The 12,318-nt window shown below is 38.0% G+C and overlaps 1 long non-coding RNA gene across 1 annotated transcript in view; it reads left to right on the forward strand.

The window, feature by feature from the left end:
* The first annotated feature begins 1,058 nt into the window (after positions 1-1,058).
* LOC148003723 (uncharacterized) overlaps positions 1,059-12,318 on the forward strand; it is a 68,177-nt gene continuing 56,917 nt past the window's right edge. The window contains exons 1-3 of the long non-coding RNA XR_015629550.1: positions 1,059-1,212; positions 1,729-1,913; positions 2,919-3,071. This is a non-coding gene — a long non-coding RNA (uncharacterized LOC148003723). The remainder of the gene's footprint in view (positions 1,213-1,728; positions 1,914-2,918; positions 3,072-12,318) is intronic.

Consider the following 12,318-nt stretch of genomic DNA (forward strand, 5'->3'; position numbering starts at 1 on the left):
CCCCTATTGAAGGAATCAGAGAAAGAACTGGAAGAGCTTGAAGGGGCTCGAGACCCCATATGTACAACAATGCCAAGCAACCAGAGCTTCCAGGGACTAAGCCACTACCTAAAGAATATACATGGACTGACCCTGGACTCTGACCCCATAGGTAGCAATGAATACCCTAGTAAGAGCACCAGTGGAAGGGGAAGCCCTGGGTCCTGCTAAGACTGAACCCCCAGTGAACTAGACTGGTGGGGGGAGGGCGGCAATGGGGGGAGGGTTGGGAGGGGATCACCCATAAGGAAGGGGAGGGGGGAGGGGGATGTTTGCCCGGAAACCGGGAAAGGGAATAACGCTCGAAATGTATATAAGAAATACTCAAGTTAATAAAAAAAAAAATAAAAAAAAAAGAATATAATTAGGCCTTTCACTCCTGCCCAGACTTCAAATTTAGGGGGAGCCCAACAGATCACCAAAGAGCCCTCACACTGCAGGTAGATGGATAGACTGTACATTACGAGTAGTGATGTCAGCAGTGCCCTTTTCCATTACAGCCATGACAAATGGTTTACAGTTTCCAAAATAGTAAGTAGGCTGCTCTCTAGTCTACCTTTGTATGTGTTACAGCCATTAGCGGAGTGATTGGCTCAATTTGGTTATGTTCTCCAAAAGCATTTAAGCCATGAATACCTGGTCGATAATCTCCTATGAGGTTCCCTTGGCTTTGTAACCCCCCAAGTCATAGTCACCCCTTGATGCATGTATCTTCTGCAATATCACACTTTTGCACTGCGTGGCGATGGCTGCTTTCTCTTTTCCACCAGGTAGGGGACATTGTTTGTGATTTGTTCTTATTTTCAATGCCTAATACAGTGGCAGGCAGTTCATCAGCAGCCTTTTCACAGTGCCAGCACGGTATTAGGCAGCACTGTTTTTAACACTGAAGGAAGCCTTATTGTTGCCTAGGTGCCTACATTCTTCTTTGGCACATTTGCCATCCACTCATATCTATAGATGAATTGAACCAACTTCAGTGTCCTTTACTGATTTGATGCTTATTTTTATATCTTTAGATTCTACTGAGCATCGTCTAGAAGTTTTAGTCACTGATAAAGATAATTTTGGAGTGGAGCATAAAAAGAAAAGATGAAGATGAGAAGACAGAATAACGAAGTCTTTACTCAGAGTGCTTTGAGGGCAAAGGTGAAGTGAAACTTAGAGGCAAAGGTGAGAGTTTCTGTTACCTCTGGCGTCTGAAGTTTAATCATCATCTACCCTTCCTAACTGTGATCATAGGCAAATGACATTCAGCTTTGCAACCCCCAAATCGTAATAATCCTTGATGCATGTATCTTTTGCAATATTACGCTTTCACACTGCATGGTGATGGCTGCTTTCTCTTTTCCACCAGTTAGGGGACACGCTTGTATACATGATTGGATCTGTCCCAAGGAGTTTCACTTTATTTTGTGATTAGGTTGCATACTTTCCCCAATATCATTTTTGAGGAATATTGCCCCACTTCATTCTTGTAATGACCCTACAGAATCTGCGGATTGTTACCGGTCTCTTTGGCTCTCTGCTAGTCAGAGCTGTTAGGGTTGAATGAGATGAGGAACTAATAGGGAATATTGATGCCCCTCCCCCACTTAATGGCCTCCTAGATTCATGGTAAAGTTTTCAGTGATTTTTAAACTCTGAAAGAATAGCAGACTCATTGATTTCTGTAATTCATTTATTTAGGGATTTCTATTATCAACTGAATTTGATTGATGGCTTCGTGACAAATAGCTGTGTGCTCAGCACATACCAGCGTTCTGCCAGCCCACTCAGCCATAAACAATGTGTGATGTAATTCCTGGGTCCTTCTGCTGAGTTTGGATCTACTATTTAGGGACCGGCTGATTGCAATTCCTTAAATAAATGAGGTGAGGTGAAGATCCCACTTGGCTCCCTGGGATGCGAATGTGTATAGCCAAATACATGCACACCCATCTTTGTATGTGGGTTCTGAGAACTCTCAGAGTTCTCTTTTGAAACTTGGTGGCTTTGTACTTAAAACTGTCCATCACTTTAGTTATTCAGAACACACTATTCACGTGAATGCTGAAATAATGGTTTTCCGTGTGTGGTAAGAGCATGTCTCCAGGTCTGTTTCTCTCAGACAGAAAAAGTGGTTGGTAGAGATGCTGTGTCCTCATCAAAAATTAAGCTGGATCCCCATGAATCTCTGTAGTCAGCTTCTCTTATAAAGGATTCTAATTAAAAAACTCTGTGAAGACAGAAATTAATTGCACTTTCTGTTTTAGAGAAAATAAGAAGTCATTATATAAAATACAAAACTTGAAAAGCCCCCCCCCCAATGAGATATTGTCTTCTTTAAATTTTCCTTCCAGGTTACAATAATGAGAATTTGTGGTGCACATTTAAAACATGTTTGATGCTTTTCCTGGTTTTAAATAAATTAATCTATATTAAAGAAATTAGAATAAAATCTTCGATAAAATCATTCAGCAGAATTCACCTCTATTAACATTGTAGCTAATTAGGTGTTTTAATGGAATCATTTTCTTCTTAAAACACCAGGCATGGAAACAGTTTTAGACAGGGGTTAATACAGGTCGTAACCCCGAGGTTTTGTGTTTTGCTATTTACCAAAGACCTAGCATACAGCATAGAGATTGAGCTTGAAGCAGAACCACCCGGGCCCACTGTGGCAAGTTGGCCATACTGTGAGTGACTGCTCTGCTCTGCAGATTTCCCTTACGTACTGTGGAACCGGAAGACTGACATTCATATTTGTTCCAGGAAAAAGAATCTTCACTTTAATCTCACTCTTGACTTCATAGTTTATAAATTTGAAGAAGAAAAAGTGCAGGTATCTAAGATGCAAGTGAAACTGAAGGACACAAACCCTTTTTGTCTATTCACAGGCGAATCACGAAGACATGGCTGTTGAATGAACTGACGTGAAATCAGGGATCACTGTGGTCGTTTCCAGCGAGGCCAAGCAAGCAGACACCTTGATAGACAGCATTCCTGCTGCCGTCTAAACTCAATTCTAGATGAGTGTCCTTGTGTATAAAGTAAGCTTTCCTGGTTATTTGATGAAATGACTTATCTATCTGCCATTCAGCTTTCTTGGGGTTTAGAAGAAAAATACCTCAGCACATTGAAATAATGATTTTTTTTATAGAGATATAATGTATATTTCAGAATGAATAAAGGGTTTAGTCAAATAACACTCATGAAATTACCAAAGCTTTTAAGGAAAAACTAAGGAAAGCAATTTACAAATGCTAATTTTCTAATCATTGCTGAATTAGACTCTACATGGAGATAATATAGAAAAATCATAATGCAAATGGCTGCGGTTTTTGATGGGCAATGTTTCTGTACACAAGCCTTAGTGAACAGCCTCGCAGTTTGTCAGGCTACAGTTTGTGATATTGAATTATGCAACTGAGCGATTGGGCTCATTACAGTTAATGCTAAATTATAAGGAGGAAGAGGAGTGGCACCAATGCATTAAAGATAAAATTAATCCAATAAAACTCATGTGGTTCTCCATGCAGTCTACTGCTTAACCCAGAAATGGCACAGAAAGATACTGCAGCGATTTTTATTCTGTGCTCTTACGTTGTTAACACAGGCTCCGGATGTGCTTTTGAAGTAGCCGTCAGTGGTCACCAGTACTTGGAGTAAATCTTACTGATTGTATTTGTTGGGGAGAAAAGCTCTCCTGTTTCAAGGAACAGTCCTTAGCTCTAGGAAATGGTGAATGAAGCCATTCAGCCACCTTAACACTTTTAATTCAATAAATTATTATTCAATATTTATTATATTACAGCTCTCGAGCTTCATGTTTTTAAACTTTAAATTTTTGTTTGAGTTGTTTTTGATAATATACTCAACCCATGATGGTATGTGCTATTGTCTAGCCTCCACCTTGCCTGAGTTGTGGCAGCCAAAAAAACCACAATATTTTGCTACATTGAAATCATGTGGAAATGTCACATGTCTGGAGCACTTTTCCCCCCACAGCTATATCAGTGGGATCAGCCCTGGCTTTCTCTTTAGCCACATAAGTGAAATAAAGCAGTTGTCAACATGGGTTGTAATTATTTAAAAACATTTTATAGAACTAAGTTATTGATAAGATTTCATTTCTTATATATATATATATATTCTTAATATATATTCTTATATTTCATTTCTTATATGTTCTTTCCATATTTAGTAATTGTTTCACCCCTGGACACACTGAAGATCATGTTATTGTTCTTTCTATGTGAACAGGATTGGGAAGGGCTGTGGGCATTTTCACCCTGTAAACTTGGGCAGTTAATAAGGAAGTTTCAACTACCTACACTTGATTTTTTCCATTTGGTCCTTTTTCAAAGGATTATAGGTAAGTCTGGCTCATCAGGGACAGCATTATTAGCACCTTGTCAGAGACAGTTTTTACTTACCTTTCGTTGAGTTCACTGGGTTGCTCCCGTTCTGTGAGAAAAACTCTTTCTAACTAAAAACTACTTTTTGTGCGAGTGGATGCATGCTGTGTGTGTGCGTGTGGATGGGACTTAGTGAAGGTGTATTTGTTTCATTGCTCTTACATTTCTATATGCTTTCTTTGATTGATATTTACTCATATTACAACAATGTCCAAATACATAAAAGCCAAAATAAAGGGATAATAAATTGCTGGGTTCTCATCTTATAAAAGTCACCTTTTTTTGTTAATCTGTCACTCTTTCTAAGTATGTCTTCTTGAGTATTTTAATTAAAATCTTGCCCACCATGTCATTTGTGAATATTTGTTCAAAAATAGTCCAAAACTTAAAAAAAAACCTTTACATTTAAAATGTTATCCCCTTTCCTGGTTTCCCCTCCAGAAACCTGCTATCCTATCCTTCCTCCCCCTGCTTCTATGAGGGTGTGCTCTCACCCACCGACCTGACCCACTCCATCCCATCTCTCCGCCCTGACATTCCCCTACACTGAGGCTTCAAGCCTTGACAGGACCAAGGGCTTCTCTTCCCATTGATGCCCAACAAGGCCATCCTCTGCTATATATGCAGATGGAGTCATAGGTCCATCCCTGTGTTCTCTTGGGATGGTTGTTTAGTCCCTGGGAGCACTGGGGTGTCTGGTTGGTTGATATTATTGTTCTTCTTATGGGGTTGAAAACCCCTTCACTCCTTCAATCCTATCTCTAACTCCTGCACTGGGGACTCCATTCTCAGTTCAATGTTTGGCTGCGAGCATCCACCTCTGTATTTGTCATGCTCTAACAGCGCCTCTCACGAGACAGCTATATCAGGCTCCTGTTAGCACACACTTCTTGGCATCAGCAATATTGTCTGGGTTTGGTGGCTGTATATGGAGTGGACCTCCTAGGTGGGGCAGTCGCTGGATGGCTTTTCTTTCCCTCTCTGCTCTATACTTTGCCTTTACATCTCCTCCTGTGGATATTTTGGTTTCCCCTTCTAAGAAGGTCTGAAGCATCCATACTTTGGTCTTCCTTCTTTTCTAGCTTCATGTGGTTTGTGAATTGTATCTTGGGTATTCCGAGCTTTTGGGCTAATATCTGCTTATTAATGAGTGCATACCATTTGTGCTCTTTTTTGATTGGGCTACCTCACTCAGGATATTTTCTAGTTCCATCCATTTGCCTATGAATTTCATGAAGTCATTGTTTTTAGTAGCTGAGTAGTACTCCACTGTGTAAATGTACCACATTTTCTGTATTTATTCCTCTGTTGAAGGACATCTGGGTTCTTTCCAGCTTCTGGCTATTATAAATAAGGCTACTATGCACATAACGGAGCATGTGTCCTTGATATAGAACAGAGTGGAGATTCCCAACTTAAGGGGCCAGTAAATATCTTCAACAAAATTATAGAAAGCTTTTTAGGTTTCTTCATTCATTATTCTGTTAACTGTTGCTTTGTAAAAGGGTTTTATTATGTTAAAGTATGCACATTTTATATCTAACTCATTCAAAGTTCTTATCACAAAGGTATGTTGGAATTTCTGGAACCTATCATGTGATATAAATATAAATATATATATGTACACATATATGTGCATATATATTATAATATATTATATTTCATTGTCTTGATACCTTGTATCATGTTTACTAATTTGTGTATGTTTACCCACTCTTCTTTATGTCCCTGGCATATATCCCAATTTATTATTGTGACTAATCTTGTCATTTGCAACAACATGAATAGAAACTGGCATTATTATGTTAGGTGAAACAAGCCAGATTCAAAAAGACAAGTACTGTATGACATCACTCACTTCTGGATGTAAAAAAGTGAACTTCACAGAAGCCAAATGTGAGATGGTGGTTACTAGAGGACGAGAGTAGGCATGTTGGAGAAGAGGTAGAGATTGACTAATGGCCATTAAGTGAAATTTTGATGTAATGTTGCCCAGGAAAGTAGCTAGAGTAAAAATAATGATAATAATTATAAAATACTGTATATTTTAGAAAAACAAGAAAAAAGGATTTTACATGTTTCTAATATAGAGAAATGCTAAGGTACATATATATATTTTACCCAATTTGAATTCTACATAATGTACATATGTATTACATCACATGGAATCCCATGACGTGTACACATTTTATTTTATCTATCATTAAAAATGAAATTAATTTAGCCACCCACAGTGTTGAATGACTGTAATCTTAGCACTCAGTATTCTGATGCTACAGAAGGGTTTAAAGCTAGCCTGGGCTCCCTAGGAATTTGGAGCTAGTCTGTGTTACATAGTGAGACTAAAAATAACTTACATACAATTAAAAAGTAACGTTTTAGCTAAAAAAAAAAAAGTCTGACTGAGGAAAATTTCATCCCACACCCTGAGCCTGAATCCCACTGACAGACTGCTCTCAGGAGCAGTTCATAGGAGGTTACAAACTTCATTTACAGTTTTCTATTGCACCTTGGGGACCTTTCAGAAATCTTGGTTGCATGTCTCCTGGTCCTGGAGACTTATTTACATTTAGTTTTTCAGGTCTAGGAAAATTCCATATTTACTACTGTTTGTTCTAACACATTTGACCTGTTTGTTTAAAAAAATAGATGGAAGGGAGTCTTCCTAAAATCTTCCTCAGTGAAGACTGAAGCATGGTTCACCCATTTTTCTCTCTCGGCAGAGCCTTTGCAGCCCCTGGTGACCTCGCATTTCCACTTGGCTCTTTGGCTTTGATGTGCTTAGAGGTGTCTGAGTCTTCTGCTTTGCTGTCTCTTACGAGGAATTCTATTGATTTCTGCATGGGCCAGTTGTTTTCAGTTTGAATCTGTCCTGCTCTCCATTTCCTTTCGTGGACAACGGTAAATCTTACCTTTTCAAACTGTTGTGTGGCCCCATTACATTTCTGACTTGGCATTTATGCTTTTTGACTACGTCCTCCCTGTTCTTATTGCTGCACTCTTTTCCTGGTTCACAAGTTCTATTGCAGTTTCTAGGGATGCTTGTTTAAAAACCATTTTCTTATTTATACATGTACATTTTAGCTATCATTTCTTTCTCTTTTAAGATTGTAAATACATGAGAGGAAAGTTCTCCTTCTTGGATATCTAGATCATGAGTGTATTTGAACTTAAAGATTGATTCTCTAACAAAATACTTTTGGTTTTACTCAAAACTTGCTCAAGGAAAGCCCATGATCTATGTCTTCTTTTGGGAGACCCTGAGAAGTTCTTTTCCACAGCTACAGACCTGTGTTGTGGGCTACAGTTTCCAAATGTTTTCCTGTTCTTTCCTTTAACTGATGGATCAATGTGGGGAGGATTGGATTTTGGGAGGAATTTACAAGAAGCTAACTTATGATTTATCATCTATGTATAATGCTAATACACTACAGATAATCAAAGCTTGATCTTACATATTGTTTAAATGACACAGGACACCACATCACTCTGTGTCTAATAGAAATGCCACATACCTTATACACCAAGTTTAAAATACCCTGGTTGCTATATTTAAAAAAATGGAAAACAACTGATGAGAGTAGCTTTAATTCAACATTTTATTCAACCCAGATAGCACAAGTGAAATAATATTACAGTCTAAACTAGACACATTGCCAGTGCCCAGTTGCTGTTGTCCCTTGCAGTTGATGCCATGTAGGACACTGCAGCTCTTACATGGGTTGATATAGGGACTCCTTAGAAAACAATAATCTAGCCATTTAAGTATTTCTACAAGTCATCTTGAATTTCTATACTAATTGTACCCATACCTCTGATAGCACATTGGCAGAGAAAACTCTGGAGGAGGCATTTTAACTGACAAGAAGTTGATGAATATACTTAACTGTATTACTCTAATATACTTGCTATATCTCTTCTAATTAAAATAAGATTATCTTACAACTTCTGAAATGAAGATCTGGCATAATAGACTAGAAACATGATGAAAATGTTTTCATTAAATGCAAAGATACGCTGCAAGGCATGGCATTTTATCTCAGATCTCTAATAACATTAATATACCCTTTTAATCTCTGAAGCATTTAAAACTTAATAGGAACTCCTTAAAGAATGACAGATAAGGCTTGTGAAGTTACTTTAACTTGAAAGTCCCCACAGTTCATGGCTTTAGTAAGTGTAAAATTCTTCACTGGTTGAATGCTCATATTTTTGTTTATTTTTCCACAGGTTTCAAAAGCCACATGTGTTGGGGTATGGTGGGGATATCCAAAAGAGGGCAGAAATGGGGGGGGAGGTAACGATTTTACTAGCAATTGCTTTGGTTTTGGTAAAAGCTCTTGACTTGACTGTTCTCCTTATAAGATTTTATGTGCACAAACATAGGCACTCAGGGAAAGTAATATGAAAATTTTATCTGTAGTTCATGGATTGGGTTATGAGGATATTGTAGTTCTTCATTCATTAGCTTCTGTCACCTCATATTTTGGACCTAAGTATCCTTATTTATTGCTTGTCTGTACTAGATGCTGTTCATAGATAGTAAATATTATTTTGCTACTTGTATTGTTGCCTGCCTCGTTTTTTATTTAAATTACAGACAGCAATATCGGGGTGCTCCATTGAGTGTTTTATCTACTTTTTTTATGCTTGATTTGAATAGATTGCACAACATTCTGCTAAAGTTTAGCAGGACAAGATTCTGTTCCTTTTTCTTTCAGGGATTGGTATCTGCTCCGGGTAACTTGAAGTTTGTTTTTTATTTTCTTACTTTTATAGCCATTATATTGGTACAGCTCAGAGATGATGAGGAAAAAAATAATTCAGAGACAAATGTGGTAAGATGCTTGTGCTCTGGTTAGAAAGGATTTTTTTCAGTAAGTGTTCCCTTCCCAAACATGATACCACCCACCACTGGGGTATGGGGTGTTTTTCATGTAACGGGTTTGTAAGAGATACATAGTAATCAGTATATCATCTCCTAGGAATCACTATTCTGCTAGATCCAATAAGAATGTTCAATAAGACATAATGTGATAAAATGAGCTAGGAAGACTAAAAAAGAACTGAGAAACACCTGCTGGAAGAGCCACTTACACCTAGGGACCTAGCTTCAGTGGATAAGTACGGAGACAACTGCAGAGGGCCACTCCATCCTTAGAGAGCTGCATTTGCTCTTCCTTGTAGAATCAAATAAATTTAACTTCAAAGCCAGCACTGGATCCTGTAAACCCAGTATGTCAGAGAAACAGCTTGGGAAAAGCTTGCCAGAACAGCAGAAAGCCCACAAGATTCTCTTATGTGAATTCTTGGACCAGTAAAGATGTTCATTTGGTGTATTGTTATCTTTTCTTTATTAATATTTTATTGGATATTTTATGTATTTACATTTCAAATATTGTCCCCCTCACCTCTCTCCCATCTACCCTCCCCCTGCTTCTATAATGATGCTCCAATTCCCACCTAGCCACTCCCACCTCACCACCCTGGTCTTCCCCTACACTGGGGAAATGAGCCTTCACAGGACCAAGTGCTTCTCCTTCTATTGATGCTGACAATGGCATCCTCTGCTACATTTGCAACTGGGGCCGTGGGTCCCTCCATGTATACTCTTTCACTGGTGGTTTAGTCTCTGGGAGCTCTGGGGGTCTGGTTGGTTGACATTGTTGTTCTTTTTATGGAGTCGCAAACCCCTTCAGCTCCTTCAGTTCTTTCTCTAACTCCTCCATTGGGGACTCCATACTCAGTCCAGTGATTGGTTATGAGCTTCTGCCTTTGTATTTTTTAGTAGGATCTTATTTTTTTTTTTAATTTTCTCAGTTTCAGTTGTTATGTCTCCCTTTTCATTTCTGATTTTGTTAATTTGGATATTCCCTATGTGCCCTCTGGTTAGTCTGGTTATCTTTCTTGTTGATTTACTCATAGAACCAGCTCCTGGTTTTCTTGATTCTTTGTATAATTCTTTTTGTTTCTACTTGGTTGATTTCAGCTGAGTTTGATTATTTCCTGCTGTCTACTCCTCTTGGGTGTATTTGCTTCTTTTTGTTCTAGAGCTTTTAGGTGTGCTGTCAAGCTGCTCTCTCCAGTTTCTTTTTGCACTCAGAGCTGTGAGTTTTCCTCTTAGCACTGCTTTCATTGTGTCCCATAAGTTTGGGTACGATGTGCCTTCATTTTCATTAAATTCTAAAAGCCTTTAATTTCTTCATTTCTTCTTTGACCAAGTTATTATTGCATAGAGCTTTGTTCAGCTTCCATGTATATGTGGATATTCTGTCATTATCGTTGCTATTGAAGACCAGCCTTAGTCCGTGGTGATCTGATAGGATGCATGGGATTATTTCTATCTTCCTGTATCTGTTGAGGCCTGTTTTGTGATTGATCATATGATCAATTTTGGAGAAGGTACCATGAGGTGCTGAGAAGAAGGTATATCCTTTTGTTTTAGGATGGAATGTTCTATAAATATCTGTTAAGTCCATTTGGTTCATAACTTCTGTTAGTCTATGTCTCTACTTAGTTTCTGTTTCCATGATCTGTCCATTGATGAAAGTGGGGTTTTGAAGTCTCCCACTATTATTGTGTGTGGTACAATGTGTGCTTTGAGCTTTAGTAAGACTTCTTCTATGAATGTACATGCCCTTGCACTTGGGAGCATAGATATTCAGGATTGAGAGTTCTTCTTGGTGTATTTTTCCTTTGATGAATATGAAGTGTCCTGCCTTATGTTTTTTGATAAATTTTGACTGAAAGTCATTTTTTTTTTGATATAAGAATGGCTACTCCAGCTTGTTTCTTCAGACTACTTACTTGCAACGTTTTTTCCCCAGCCTTTTACTCTGTGGTAGTTTCTGTGTTTGTCACTGAGGTATGTTTGCTGTATGCAGCAAATGCTGTGTCCTCTTTTCGAATCCTGTATGCTAGTCTTTGTCTTTTTATTGGGAAACTGAGTCCATTGATGTTAAGAGATATTAAGGAACAGTAATTGTTGTTTCCTGTTATTTTTGTTGTTAGAGTTGGAATTATGTTTGTGTGACTCTCTCCTTTTGGATTTGTTGCAGGAAGACTATTTTCTTCCTTTTTCTAGGGTGTGTTTATATTTGGGGTCACTGAAGTATAATATGATATCCTCTGCAAATAGTGATATTTTGACTTCTTCCTTTCCAATTTGTATCCTTTGACCTCTTTTTTTGTTGTCTAATTCCTCTGGCTAGGACTTCAAGTACTATGTGGAATAGATATGAAAATAATGGGTAGCCTTGTCTATTCCCTGTTTTTAGCAGGTTTGCTTAAAGTTTCTCACCATTTAGTTTGATGTTGGCTATTGGTTTGCTGTATATTGCTTTTACTATGCTTAGTATAGGCCTTGAATTTCTGATCTTTCTAAGACTTTTATCATGAAGGTGTGCTGAATTTTGTCAAATACTTTCTAAGCATCTAATGAGATGATCATATGTTTTTTCTCCTTTGAGTTTGTTTATATAGTGGATTATGATGATTGATTTCCATATATGGAACCATTCTTGCATCCCTGGGATGAAGCCTAATTGATGATGGTGAATGATCATTTTGATGTGTTCTTGGATTCTATTGGTAAATATTTTATTGTGTATTTTTGCATTGATACTCATGAGGGAAATTGGTCTGAAGTTCTCTTTCATTTTAGGGCCATAGTGTGATGTACGTATAAGCATAATTGTGGTTTCAAAGGATGAATTCAGTAGTATTCCTCTGTTTCTATTTCGTGAAATAATTTGAAGAGTATTGGTATTAGGTCTTCTTTGAAGGTGTGATAAAATTCTACACTAAACCCATCTGGTCTTGGGCTTTTGGGGTTTGGAGACTTCTATTTCCTTAGGGGTTATGGGACTGTTTAGATGGT

This window comes from Rattus norvegicus, chromosome 9 (genome assembly GCF_021556685.1).
Source record: "Rattus norvegicus strain SHRSP/BbbUtx chromosome 9, alternate assembly SHRSP_T2T, whole genome shotgun sequence".
In the NCBI taxonomy this organism is placed as follows: domain Eukaryota; kingdom Metazoa; phylum Chordata; class Mammalia; order Rodentia; family Muridae; genus Rattus; species Rattus norvegicus.